Source organism: Papilio xuthus, unplaced genomic scaffold (assembly GCF_000836235.2).
Source record: "Papilio xuthus unplaced genomic scaffold, Pxut_1.1 DF827714.1, whole genome shotgun sequence".
Taxonomy (NCBI): domain Eukaryota; kingdom Metazoa; phylum Arthropoda; class Insecta; order Lepidoptera; family Papilionidae; genus Papilio; species Papilio xuthus.
The window spans coordinates 4,427,983-4,441,797 of NW_013530935.1; positions in this window are offsets into that span (position 1 = coordinate 4,427,983).

The window sequence follows — 13,815 nt, forward strand, 5'->3', positions numbered from 1 at the left end:
ACGAGTTGCATTCTTTTTACGCTATTAGCGTTATTAAAAGTTAAAAATTACCATACATAAAGACACCAAAATATGTATTAATCTATACAAATATGTATGTAATAACCAATTAGTTTCAGGAATAGTTTTCATAAGCAGTATTATTATCCTTTATTTATTTACAAATTTATTAAAAGGGTACAACAATTTCATATACAAAAGAACAAACAGGTCAACAAATAACTCACAGAAAATAAATAACAGAGGAACATAAAGGCTTACCTAACATTCGCCAGGCAAAGTTTCCTCATCATTATAGCTATTAAAAAGTTTTTCTAACTTCACACACCACTTGCTAGAATAATTTTAGTATCAATTTATTGTGGTATTGCCTATTTAACGATCTAATCTAACATTATTCTAAGAATAAACGGGCGCCGGCCGCTCAGTGACGTATGCACCGCTCTCGATGTCAGACATCGAAATAACGTAGAGTTCACGTCAGATCAAAGATCTCATTTTGATGGAAAAATTTCAAAGAAAACATCGTTTTTTTAGAACAAAAAAAAATATTATGTAATTTGACACCCGGATATATCAGACAGAGCAACGGTTAATATCAGATTTACTTTGTTTTTAGACAATTTTATTAAAAAATTACCCAGTCACTGATACTTGAAAGGGTTATAAACAAATTGTAGTTTACAAATCACAAATACAAGTACAACTAATAAATATAATATATATTAATAATATCAATATATTTTTAACTTTATATACTTTGCAAAAAGTACTTAATGAAAATCTAACACCGCTTTCAATATCGAACATCCGACAAACTGCTATCAGGCGAGTGCAAGTTGTTCAAATTGGTAACATAACACCAAAGCGTAGCGCGGTGCTACGGACTCCGTAGACAGGCGAGGCGTAGCTTACATAACCCTTTTCTAAACTGTTAAGTTAACATTATTATAGCAAATCTATCTATTTTTAGTATAAGACTGCTTTTATAAAATATTTATTGTTATGGTGGGAAAACAAACTACATTAGAAAATCGGGCAAATTCACTAATATCTTACCGTTTGTGCTGAACGTGTTTAAAAGATTAGATAAAAAAACTGTGTTTTAAATCTTTTTAGGAAATGTTTTCAAATATTTCCTTCTTTAAATTGGTGTTTATTATCTAGTTGTAATGAAAAATGTAAGTTAGAGTTTAGAATGTCTGTACAGTGCTTCTAAAATATTACATCGCTAGCTTGGAGTCGACTTATTTTGTTGCTGAAAATTCCATAAAGCCACCGCAGTGTACATTGTCAACGTACTGAGCGGGCCACCTCGACAACGTGCTATGCCATCTTGTTAGCTTTACATTTTGTAATATTATTTTTATAAAAGATTAAAAAAATATTGAACATTAAGGGCGGGATCAGATTTTCAATTAGCAGTTTCCTTCTCTGAATACTATAAAAGATGGACGTTTTCTTAAAATCGAGAAGATATCTCTGCAAAGCAGACGGTAAATTACTTACCCAATTAAAAAAAAATGTAGTCCTGATAGAGGTCAGATATCTTACCCGCTTTTGAAGTCTTACTAAACTTAAGATATTGGATCACGTTAAAATAATTCTTTGCCAAGCTTTATTAATATTAGGAAATGAAAGATATCATTTAAGAGTCACGTATCAAATATATCTTCATAGTTATTAATTTTCCAGTGACTTCTCACTAATATATCCCTCACACGTATTTACCAGAAAACGTGTTATCGATATTAGTAATTAGTATTCTAGTTTCATACTCAATGCACTTGCACTGTCACTGAATAAACGGAAACTGTCTTTCGGAGTTCAGCAAGGAGTCACGTTGGACTCTAAATACTTTCTTAACTACAGACTAAAAGTTTCGTGCATTTTGTTTTATTTTTTAACAATTTTATTTTTAATATAGCCTTTTACAATGTATTTTATTCTTACTTATTGTTATCAATTAGTTAGATGAGCACACAAAACATGTGTGACAGGACTTCAAATGGACGTTTGTCGACTCTGCCTACTTCTCAAGGTTACGGGCGTGAGTTGTGTTATTGTTATTGTTGTAGTTCACTGTATATACCAAGTTTCATTCAAAAATCTTCTTATCCCTTCAAATCGACGTATTTAAATGAATTTCACAACCCATTAAAAAGTTTAGTTTAAATGACAAAGACATTTTATTGATGAATAGATTTTGTTACTACGCAACTGATTATGTCACACAATTTACGATTTGCTGCTACCACTAGAATGCTAATGATGTTGTTATGTCACTACAAATGATCTTTTTTTTATTTCTAAATCTAATACAACTTTCATCTTGATGCAGAATTACGAAAAAAAAATTGGCGTCTTCACAAAACATGTTATTTATGCAACTGTTTTTGTACTAATTCAATTATAATTTTGAGACTATCGCCAAAAAATTTATTAAACTTCTTCACGCGATTACGTAGGGGACTGTGACGTCAGTTTCTTATAAAAGAATAAAGTCTTCTGAGTGAAGTGAAGCTAACAGCTATTGTGAATAAAAGTGATCGTTTCTTTCTCTTTTTTTGTGGTTCATGACCGAATGTCAGGAATACAGATGCAAAACTACTAAATTTTATACTTTAATTATTTTAAATGCAAACAAAATAAGTATTCTATTTTATTCGTATTTTTCTATAGGTGTCGTGCTTGGTATATTTTCTGTAGTAACTTTTAATTAAGTAAATTAAAATGAAAGCTAAAAACTTTTAAACCAGTCTTGTTTATCTTCACCGCCGCCATTTTGGCTATGGGTCTTCGTTCCAGAACTCTAGATAGAATTACCGCGATCGTAAAAACTGAAAACAGATAAAAAAGGATATAAAATAAACTAATTATACTAGTTAACGCAGCCTGAAAAAACATAAACAATCCACGATAAAAGTATAAGAATACCGGATACATACAAATAAATATACATACAAGCTACTACAAAAGCATAATACATCTTAAGAATTAACATTTTGTAAAAAGGTAAGACATTTCGTATAAATATGTCTCTTTGTATTATGATATTGTTAAGGATTCCGACACTTGAAACCAATAAAATGTTAAATGGTTTGAAAAATAAACAGTGTTTATATTATAACATTTTCCCGATGTCATTTTTTTTGATTTTTTAGTAAATTATCACTTTTTTTTATATCATAAGGTGGCAAACGAGCGAGTGGCCAACTGAAATCGCTTAAATAACGAAGTGACCGTTGGCCATAGACATACACAATTGCTTATGCGTTGCCTACCTTTAATCGACGGAGGAGAGGATGCACAGAAAGAAAGTATTTTCCCTTCCCATGCATCCTCTCATCCGGAAAATCCACATCCACTTCCCATCCTTTCCTTAGAAGAAAAAGGGTGGGAAGGTCAATAGTACTAAATTAGGCCTCCGGGACGCACACTCATCAGACGATACGCGGAATATTATATTATACAGTTTCAATAGCAAGAATGAGTTTAATTGAAGAAGTTATGCTTTCGTTCGTCTTCATTTTTGTCTGTGGAAAACTCTGTCTTAAATAACACAGTTTTCTAAGAAAACATATTCCAGTATGCACTTCAAAGCGGAACAGTCCTACTAATTATCTAGGAAGTAGAAAGTTAGAAAACAGTTTACGAAACGCGTGAGTTGCGTAATGCTGTTGAAAATATGCTATTTCTGCTGTTTGCCGCCGAGCGCCCGTCTCGACCTTGATGACGGCAATAGCTCTGTACTATTTTCACACGAGGGTTGCGAGACAGAAGAGTAGACAAGATATTATTGCTATTGTTTGAGCACTATATTAAACAGTACTAAAGCACACTTCGATAAAGTAACAATTGATCAGTAATATTAAACGATAAGTCAAAAATATATGAAACTGATATTAACTTTCAATATGTCTCGAGGTTGTCACCTAATCAATATCAATAACCTAATGTGAATTCGGCTAGAATTTGTTTTAATAGGTAGTGTGCGTTCAAATAGTTACATTATTTTGACATTATTTTGTTCTACCTTCGTGGAAAATCCGTTACGACTTTGTACGACTATTTAAAACTTTCGTTGCCTTTCATTTTAATTATATTTAAAGGTTTTATAGCAACGGTGAAAGCTGTTGCAACTCATTAATAGTGGGTTTCTTAAACCTGATTAACCGTTTAAAACATATTGTTAATACGGATGGCGAAATATTTTATATGGAGATTTTGGTTCAAAAACCAACGATTAGGTATCTCATTATTTATTATTTATGATGACTATTTATATAATATCAACAGTAACAGTTTTAGGGTACGGTAAAACAAAAATTATAAAAACACTTCCAAACAATAGCTCTATGTTTAGTATATATTTCTTCAAATAATACAGTTTTCGTTTCCCTACAATATTGTTCGATTGAATCTTATAGTTAAATAAATAAAAAAGTAATGCACAGAACTAAAATATACTTGACGTATCGCACTAACGCCCCAGTTTAAATCTGAAACAACCTTGCGCAAGTTTGAAATGAAAACAATATTATTTCAATGTTATTTGATAGTATAACATTCAAACTTTCGTAAGATATTATAATAAAGTTATATAAAAACGGCCAAACACTGACGGGTCGCGTCCGCGAAATAATACCAGTCACACTCACCCTGATGAAGTGCTCCCAAAGAGCTCGAAACTAGTCGGTGCCGCTACCGGACGAATATCCGTGAGTGTTTAGCCGTTTTTTATATAAGTCTAGTATTAAAACACACATCACAAGTATCAATGATAATGAATAATCTTAATTTATAGTTTCTTCATCTTATAAAGATGTAAAAAAATACGCTATTTTAATTTTTAAGAATATTTCATGATTTCAGTTTAATGCTTAATGTTATTCGATTAATTATCACGTATTGGTTTTACTTGTTATAATTTTCTTTTCATAACAAGGTTGTCTAAAATTAAGTGAAACGAACCTATACTAATAATATAAAAAGGAAATATTTAATTGTTTGTTTGTTTGCATTGATTAGGCTCCGAAACTGCCGAACCAATTTGAAAAATTCTTTCATTCAGATTGACATTAATTAGTTATACTTCTGCGTGGACAAACTCACGAGCAATTGCTATGTTTAATACAATGTTAATTTGATGTTATAAAAAAAACGAATTGTGTCACATAGAAAATATCTAAGCATCTTATATTCGAGAATAAGAAAAATACAGAGAAGACTTTCCTTTTATCCGGCAAAAAGAGGTTAATAATAAAATATGAATCTTAACTCGCTAAACCTTTTCCTTGAAATTTTATACTGTTCTTTACTTTGCCAGGTTATATTCGTTTACCTGGCGTCTTACGCGGCGTTGAAAATTCTATAAAGTTCGGTGCTGTTTACGTCCCCATTGTAAGTGCACCGAGTGTACTCCGGCGGCTTGACAGCTTGTTACATTTTGTAGCTGCTTTTAAATTTATAATCTGCAATAGTGCAGCGCTTGTATACAGGGAGTGCTTTCAGAAAAATATAACATACGTACGTTTCTTTATAATTTCTTCGCTTTAATTGCGTTACAGATGTTGCAAAAGAATTAGAAATTGGAATTGCTTTCACGCATTGTATTATGTAAAAATTATGCTATAGTTAAAATATAACTAAGCTTTGTATCACGTCACAGACAACAAAAGTCAATCCCAATAATCAATCTCGATCCTTTTTTACTTTTATTAAATATTTTAAATCAATTTTCTCGATATTTTACCAATCCAAATATCACTGTACTTATCGAACTGTTCGATAAATGGGTGCTGCTTGACACTGATAAATGATATTTTTATTATTTGAACGAGATCTACAAATAATTTAGATATTTTCGATGTACTTTAACGTGAACATGAATCCTGGTTAATCATATCTTAGTGCGCTGTTATGCAAATGCGTATTGAACTAGAGACAACAAGGCCAACGAGAGACTTTACGATTCTATAAATACAATGAGCTTTGGTGTTTGATAACGAGCGAACAACAGCTGTTAACGTCACTACAGAGAAATAATTTATTTTCTACACTATTAATCGCATAAAACCTTCAAATATTTAATACACAAATCAAAACAACTCTTTTTCTATTCTTATTTATAAACTAGCTGTTGCCCACGACTCCGTTCGCGCGGAATTACAAAAAAAAGTACATAATGAGTAGCCTATGTTTTTTTTTTTATTTATTTATTTATTTTTCATACAAAAGATTTCACAAAGAATTTTATCTCGCCAAGCTGTAATGCTTAACGGCGAGACGCGCTCGTTATCACAAGAAAACAAAAATGTATTCAATCAACAACATTTACACATACTTAAGGTAAACATTAAACACATAAACATAACCTTTGTTTATCGATGAGGACAGTTTTTCTTCATCGAGAAACAAGTCTATCAGCTTTGACTTTAACAATTTTCTGCTTATATCTTGTCTCTGTCTTAGCTTAGCTATTCTATTAAATAATTTTGGTACCATGTAATTAGACGTTCTTTCTCCATAGTAATTCTTTACCTTCGGCTTAACTAATTCTTTATCATTTACTCTTCGTGTATTATATTTATTTTTTACTAATATTTTACATTCGTCCTTGTAATAGTATTGTAATCCTAATAGATAATCAATCTTTTTATCTACTGGTAAAATTTTGCAAACGTGAAATAGCTTATCATAATCTTTATTACATTCTTTCTTAACATTTTTACTAACTAGGAACTTAATCAGTCTTATTTGTATATTTCTGATATTTTTTAAATATGTCTTAAACGTTCGTCCGTACACTATGAATCCGTAACTTAAAAGCGAGTCGGCAAGCGCGAAATGTACTATTCTTAGCGTATGTCTGTTTAGCACTGGTTTTAGATGGTAAAACTTACATAACACTGATCTTAAACTCTTACAGATATAGTTAACATGTATTTTCCAGTTGAAATGATTATCAATATTAAGGCCTAAATACTTAAATTTATTTACATATTCTAGTTTAAGACAGTTGCAGCTAGATTTACTGTTATGCAAACATTCATACGTGTGCCCTATTATACCGAAGTGTTGTGTATCAACGTGCCTAGCTCTCTGGTTATGTGGCGAGTATATATGCATACATTTTGTTTTTTCGGTATTTAATATTATCCCATTGTCATATTGTGTTTTTCCTGACTGTGTTCTACATGTGTGGAAAATTTCATCAAGATCCGTTAAGCCGTTCCGGAGATATCTAAACATTCGCATTTATAATTTTAGTAAGATATGATTAAAAGTGAAGATGGTCCTAAACTTTTTAATAATTGCAAAATACACTTAACTTTTTGTCGGTGAAACTTAAATTACATATGTATGCAAATTTTCAACTGAATCGGTTTACGATATCTATTCGAAATTGTGAGTTGCAAAATTCTTCACGAACTAATATACATAGCAAGTATATGACTTTAATTTAATGAATGTTTTCAAGATACGAAGAAAGAATGGACTTATTGTGTACAGAAGATGTGTAAAAACGAATGTAATTCAGATATGAAGACTGATAAAGTAATAATTTTGTATTTTCTGTTCTCGTTTCATATCTTGGTCGTGGACTACTTTATTCATGGAGAAATCAAATCTATCTATGCAATTTAAAATCCACGCGCAAATTCCACAACTGTGAACATTCAATTTCGAAAACTCATTCGATACAAAAAGATTAATGGACTTAAAATCAATTCGACTGCTCAAATCATTGTTTGATCCGATAGGTTATTTATTTTAGAGGATTTAAAACGGAACAACGGAAACAATAAAGGATTAAAATTTCTATTTAATCGAAATGTTTCAATATCAAAACGCCAGTCGCACAAACTGAAATGCGTCTTAATTGAATCAAATGCAACATAATCCGATTAACACAATAGACTCCTTGATTCTCTTGAATTACCTAGTAGAGTTTACTTTATGATATTGTCAAAAGTCTAGATAAAGCAATACGTGATATTTTTTAAACAGAGAAAATCTTAACTAATCACTTTAAATATCAGAATCATTGAGGTTAATTGTTGCATAATACTTTATCTTATCTTATATCATTAAATGAGCAATTCTTGTATATATATAATTGGAATCTCGGAATCGGCTCCAACGATTTTCATAAAATTTAGTATATAGGGGGTTTCGGGGGCGATAAATCGATCTAGCTTGGAATCATTTTTAGGAAATGTCATTTTATTCGTGTTTTATCGATAATCAACTTAAACATAAACTTAACTTTTTCTATCGGTAAGATCGAAAAATATTATTCATATTTCATCATTTTTTTAGTAATTCATACTTAAATATAATTTCCAAAAAACACAATTAAAAAAAAATACAGGTCATCCAGATTTTCATTTATAAATAAAGTACATCTTAAACTTATATTATTAGCCCTTCATCAAGGCCCCCGATGGACTTGAAACAAACATACGTGAGTGTTTTAGCTGTTTTTATATAAGTTTATAATAATGTTTCACGAAAGTTTGGATAATTTAAAATACGTCTGTATCGGATTTTTATCGTATTGCATTTACATTTTTAAATTAGTATTTATTACGATGAAATTAAAATGTAAATCGGATGACGGCAGCAGTCGATGCTTGTTTACAGAACATTTGTAGGTTTATCGAACCAAACGGATTACAATGAGTTGCTAATTGAATGCAATTGAACAAAATACTCTCCGACTATTTAATCAATTCAAATAAAAAAATATAACAAAATTGAAGATAAATTATCAAACAATCCCAGCAAAAAATCTATATCAAATGTTTCATGTACTAACTTTTTAACTATCACCGAAGATGCCGTAGCACTACAAACTACAAACTAAATATTTTACAAGTATTCTGTTCTGACTTTTCTATAAAAAAGGATTTTAAAATTATGAAAATATTTTAATACAAAGCGTAAACTTTAGTTATAACGTTGCAAACAAATATTTGCGGAATTATTCAAGATAACTTCTCTGTATCTAGAAATAGACATCCTCCCACATTAGACGTATGCAGCGTTATATTGCGTCGGAAATTATACTGCGAAAGCGTGGCATATGAATCCATTATATAATTACATTACATCTTATATATATATATATGCAATTGATATATATATATAAATCAATAATTGCTGTTCGTAAGTCTCGCTAAAACTGGAGAACGGCTAAACGGATTTATCTTATCTTGGTCATGAAATGTTCGTGGAGGTCTAGGGAAGGTTTGAAAGGTGAGAAAATTCGAATAATTGCCGGGAAAACCCTTAAAAACAGTCTTTTCCTTTTTCCCATATAAACGACTGAATGGATCTCGCTGAAACTTGGCATAAATGTAGAACAGAGTGTGAAGGAACACATAGGCTAATATTATAATATTTTTAATTACGCGCGGATGGAGGCGCGGGCGACAGCTAGCGAGCAAAGAGAGTCCTATATTCCCAAAATATTTACAAGTTTGTGGTACACTTTACTAAGAAACTATTACTATTCTGATTTTTGCTTTAACACAACAATTTCCAACACTAGCCTTACTAAAATGACGACGTTTATGTCGCCTCACTAATCATTCTGACACCTAACTTTATAATGAAAGCGCGCCATTCGCGTCAAAGGATTCTAACTAATAATGTCTAAAAGTATATTGATAAATATTAGCAAGCTTCTTAATAGCAATATCATTAAAATATTTATATAAACAAAACACTTTATTTATTGTTTTGCATTCAACTGTTTTGCACATAAATTTCAGAGAACTAGTTAACTTCAAATTCACACTATCTCAAAGAGTTATATGTATTTCTAATTCGGAGTTTAGGTCTCTTGTACATAAATAGTAACATACGTTACCCAACAAACAGGTGCCCTAACAGTTTATGCCAATTATGTTAGTATTAACATAAATCGAAATACCAATAAACGTCACAGTTGTCTCAGCAGCAATAGACTCATTCACGCAGAGAATTAATGCAGTGTTGTATGTCATTGTTTAACATTCAAACTGGATTATTTTATGGCTTACTCGCTCTCTCATAAATTTATGTGAACAAAACAAATTATATCATGTTTACGTCTTATGAATATGGTTCACTGAGAGTACACATTGTTGACCTACATACGTGATTATACTAAACATTTAATTGCAGTATTGTAATTCAGATTTGCATTCATTTCTCATACTTCTTTTTTGTCTTAACATGTGTTAATGATCCGACAGAGAAACAAAGTTACCGACATAGCCCACCGCATTAGCACGCTGAAGTGGTAATGTGTCGGCCATATAACCTGAAGAACCGATAACCGTTGGAGTAGACGAGTTCTTGAGTAGAGACCCCGGGTCGGTAAACGTAGCGTAGGACGTCCTCAGACTCGGTGCAGCAATGATCTTCGCAGTGGCCGAGGATCGTGCTCAATGACGTGCCATGGGAGAGGCCTATGTCCAGCAGTGGACTAGTATAGGCTGATGATGATGATGATGATGTGTTAATGTGAAATAAATACCTATGTTACAACCTATTTAATGTATGGGATATTATATTTAAAACACTTTTACATCGATTTATTGGCGATTTACAATAGCAGAGAATTGCTGCGTACCGTGTCCAAGTACTGTAACAATTTTTCTCCACCACCGTGTTCTATACACTGAGTCACTATCACTAAACACTTTTCACCACACAACTGTCACTTTATTTCACCACATGCACTCCCTCTTCTTTTTCTTCTCTCTGATTTATTATAATAACTAGCTGTCGCTCGCGATTCCGTCCGCGCGCGATTAAAAAAAGTAAAAAAATTGCCTATGTGTTCTTCCAGACTATGTTCTATATCTAGATCAAATTTCATCTACATCCGGTCAGCCGTCCATTCATCTAAATATTTGCATTTATAATATTAGTAAGATTTCTGTCATCGGCATATTATTTTTTACAGAAAACGTTGTTTAAAACCACAAGTTTTTTAAGCAAAATAAAAAGGAAGTGAACGCCACAGAACGGCCGTTATTCTTTCTTGAAGTCGTTTAATAATGATACAAAATGGCAACTTTTTCTATTGTTTCCATTTTCTCGAAGTTTCTATTCGTATACCGATAATCAACTAAGGGGTGGATTAAGCCTCGTCATTAGAGTTAATGGTCAAGTCGTTTGTCCCCAGATAAACTATTAAAGAAGAATAACGTGTATTAACCTAAATTGATTCCCGTATATAGCACGTATTAGGCCTTTGTAACAGTTAGGACGTGGTAAAAGTCATTAAGAATATAACTAAAGGTCTAATTTAAATTTGTTTACCTTTACGACATTGATTCATTACGTTATCAATAAATGTACATAACCTTTCCAGTAAATAACGCAAATCTACCTTAGAGTCTCTATAAAAGGAGGTGACAAACGAACAACCGGCTACCAGATAGTATTAAAATATCCAAGTGACCGCTGGACATTTGAGAAATGATGTAGATGTATAGCCTTCCGAATAAACAGAGAAAAGATTCCTTCTATACATCTCCCCCGCCAAATCTATCTCCTACTCATTTTATTAGTCAAAGGATTGAAAGGGGAAGAGGATTATATTAAGTTTTTACTCGCATTATATGCACACGGTAGCTCTAAAGTTTATGCACTAAGCCATTGTTTGTGGAATCTAAATTATACGTCGGCTACAGCCGCGGCACGGACTGAGGAATGTGGCCGTTCTATTAATCTCACAAGACCTTACTCCAAATACCTCTTGATTACACATCGTTAAACTTTAATAGCTAACGTGAAACGTGGGATCTTAGTTTTTTATTCTTCTTTGATCACTTGCATTATTGAGAGCTTGCAATATTAATCATAATATGTTTTAATTAAGCTACTATATAGGTAATAAAAACTAAGGCAATATTTCTACAGAGTTAAACACTGTATTTTTTGGAGTTGTAAGATTTTTTTTAACTATATTGTTGATGTCTCAAATCTTATGCGCGAAGAAGTTTTACTCTTTGTGCAATTTGTTTTAAGATCCGGGCTACTGGATGCAATTTCCTTTTTGAGCAGTAAGAAATACTAGGAAACCTACTCTTTTTCTCCAAATAAATAAGAAAAGAAAATAACCAATACTGGTTACTCACTATTAAGTTAAATACAAACTATATATATACGTATGCACTGGCTACCCTTACTCATTTATTTCTAGTATTCCTTAATAATCCTTATATCATACGTCTTTAGTGTCATAATTACATACATTGTAATGTTTTATACAATATTATCATTATAATCATCAGCTCCTAATTTAGAAGTGACAAAGCCATAGTCAACCACGCTGTTCCAGTGCGGGTTAGTAGACTTCACACATATCTTTGAATCTCTTCTCAGATATGTGCAGGTTGCATCACGATGTTTTCCTTCACCGTAAGAACGTCGGATAAATATACATATATAAATCGTAAACAAATTAAGAAATGGCGGGGTTCGAACCCAAGACCTACGAATTGTAAGTCAAGTGCTTAATCCCCGACGCCACCGATGCTCCTGCCAATACTGGGTTTATCTTATTCAAATTTTACTTCATTATATTATAAACCAATAGGTATAATCTTGTTCAGGGACAGTTTCACGAGCCAATGGTCTTGATTACTTGGGCCCACTTTAATTGAACCAGCGTAACGACACCAGCCACTTGTTAAGGTCCAACTATCACGGGGCCTCGTGCTATTGTCGGTTAATTAACAATTTCATGAGCCAATGCTCCTCGGATTACACTTCGATTTACTTACACCTGTGAAGTCATATAATGTTTAGATACAAAGTAACCTTGAGTTTTCACTGATGTAACACTCACAAAAACATTTCCATCTGTTACAAAGTCGCATTGCCCTAAAAATTAAGAATACTCAGACAGTTGGTGTAGTGCGTTTATCATTAAAAATATATCAAGCTAAAGCAGCAAGGGTCACGTGTCATTTATCTTATCTTACTTCTTACGATTATTATAAATGCAAATGTTTAGATGGATAGATGTTTGTTTGAAGGAATCTCAGAAACGGCTCATTGGATCTTGATGAAATTGGGCAGAGACGTAGTCTGGAACAACACATAGACTTCTCATTAAGTTATTTTTTACTTCCGCGCAGACGGAGTTGCGGGATACAGCTAGTTAAGAAATAATTAAAAGCAATTACTAACAATTCTATAGCACTAAATTTTGTTGTCGACATGAGTTTTCTCTGTAAAAACTAATTTGGCCGTTTTGTAAACTGCAGTTTTAGTCAAACAGTGCATTTGGCGAGTTGTTACGTTCCAGCTGAAAATTTAGAAGCTCCTATATTGTTTCTCATTACAGGAAACATTTATTTAAACGCTGTTTAACTTATTTCTCGAGTTAAACTTACTCAGTATTCGTTTGTTATTAGTTATTCGAAATAATACCGGCATTTTTTAATGACTACAGATGATAAAAATCGAGTGTCTGTATAAAATTATTTTATTTTGTACGTATCATGTATTAATTTAAAACAAAAATTATGTCTGTCCGCAAGTTCGCTATTTGTTCTGGATACTGTCCGAAATAACTAGACATGTTTTGACGAGTTTTTAATGGTAAATAACTTATGGTTGCGGAAATGATTTAGGCTATTTTCAAACAGCTCGTATGTAATATGCAAATACGTTCTATTTGGACCTAACAGTCAGGATACCTCTTACGTTATTTGAAATAAATTCTTGTGAAAATATGGGTTCAGAAAGCTTAACTTGTCTCTACCTGCGACCCTATTAGGATAATGCGGTCCTATAAGGTCA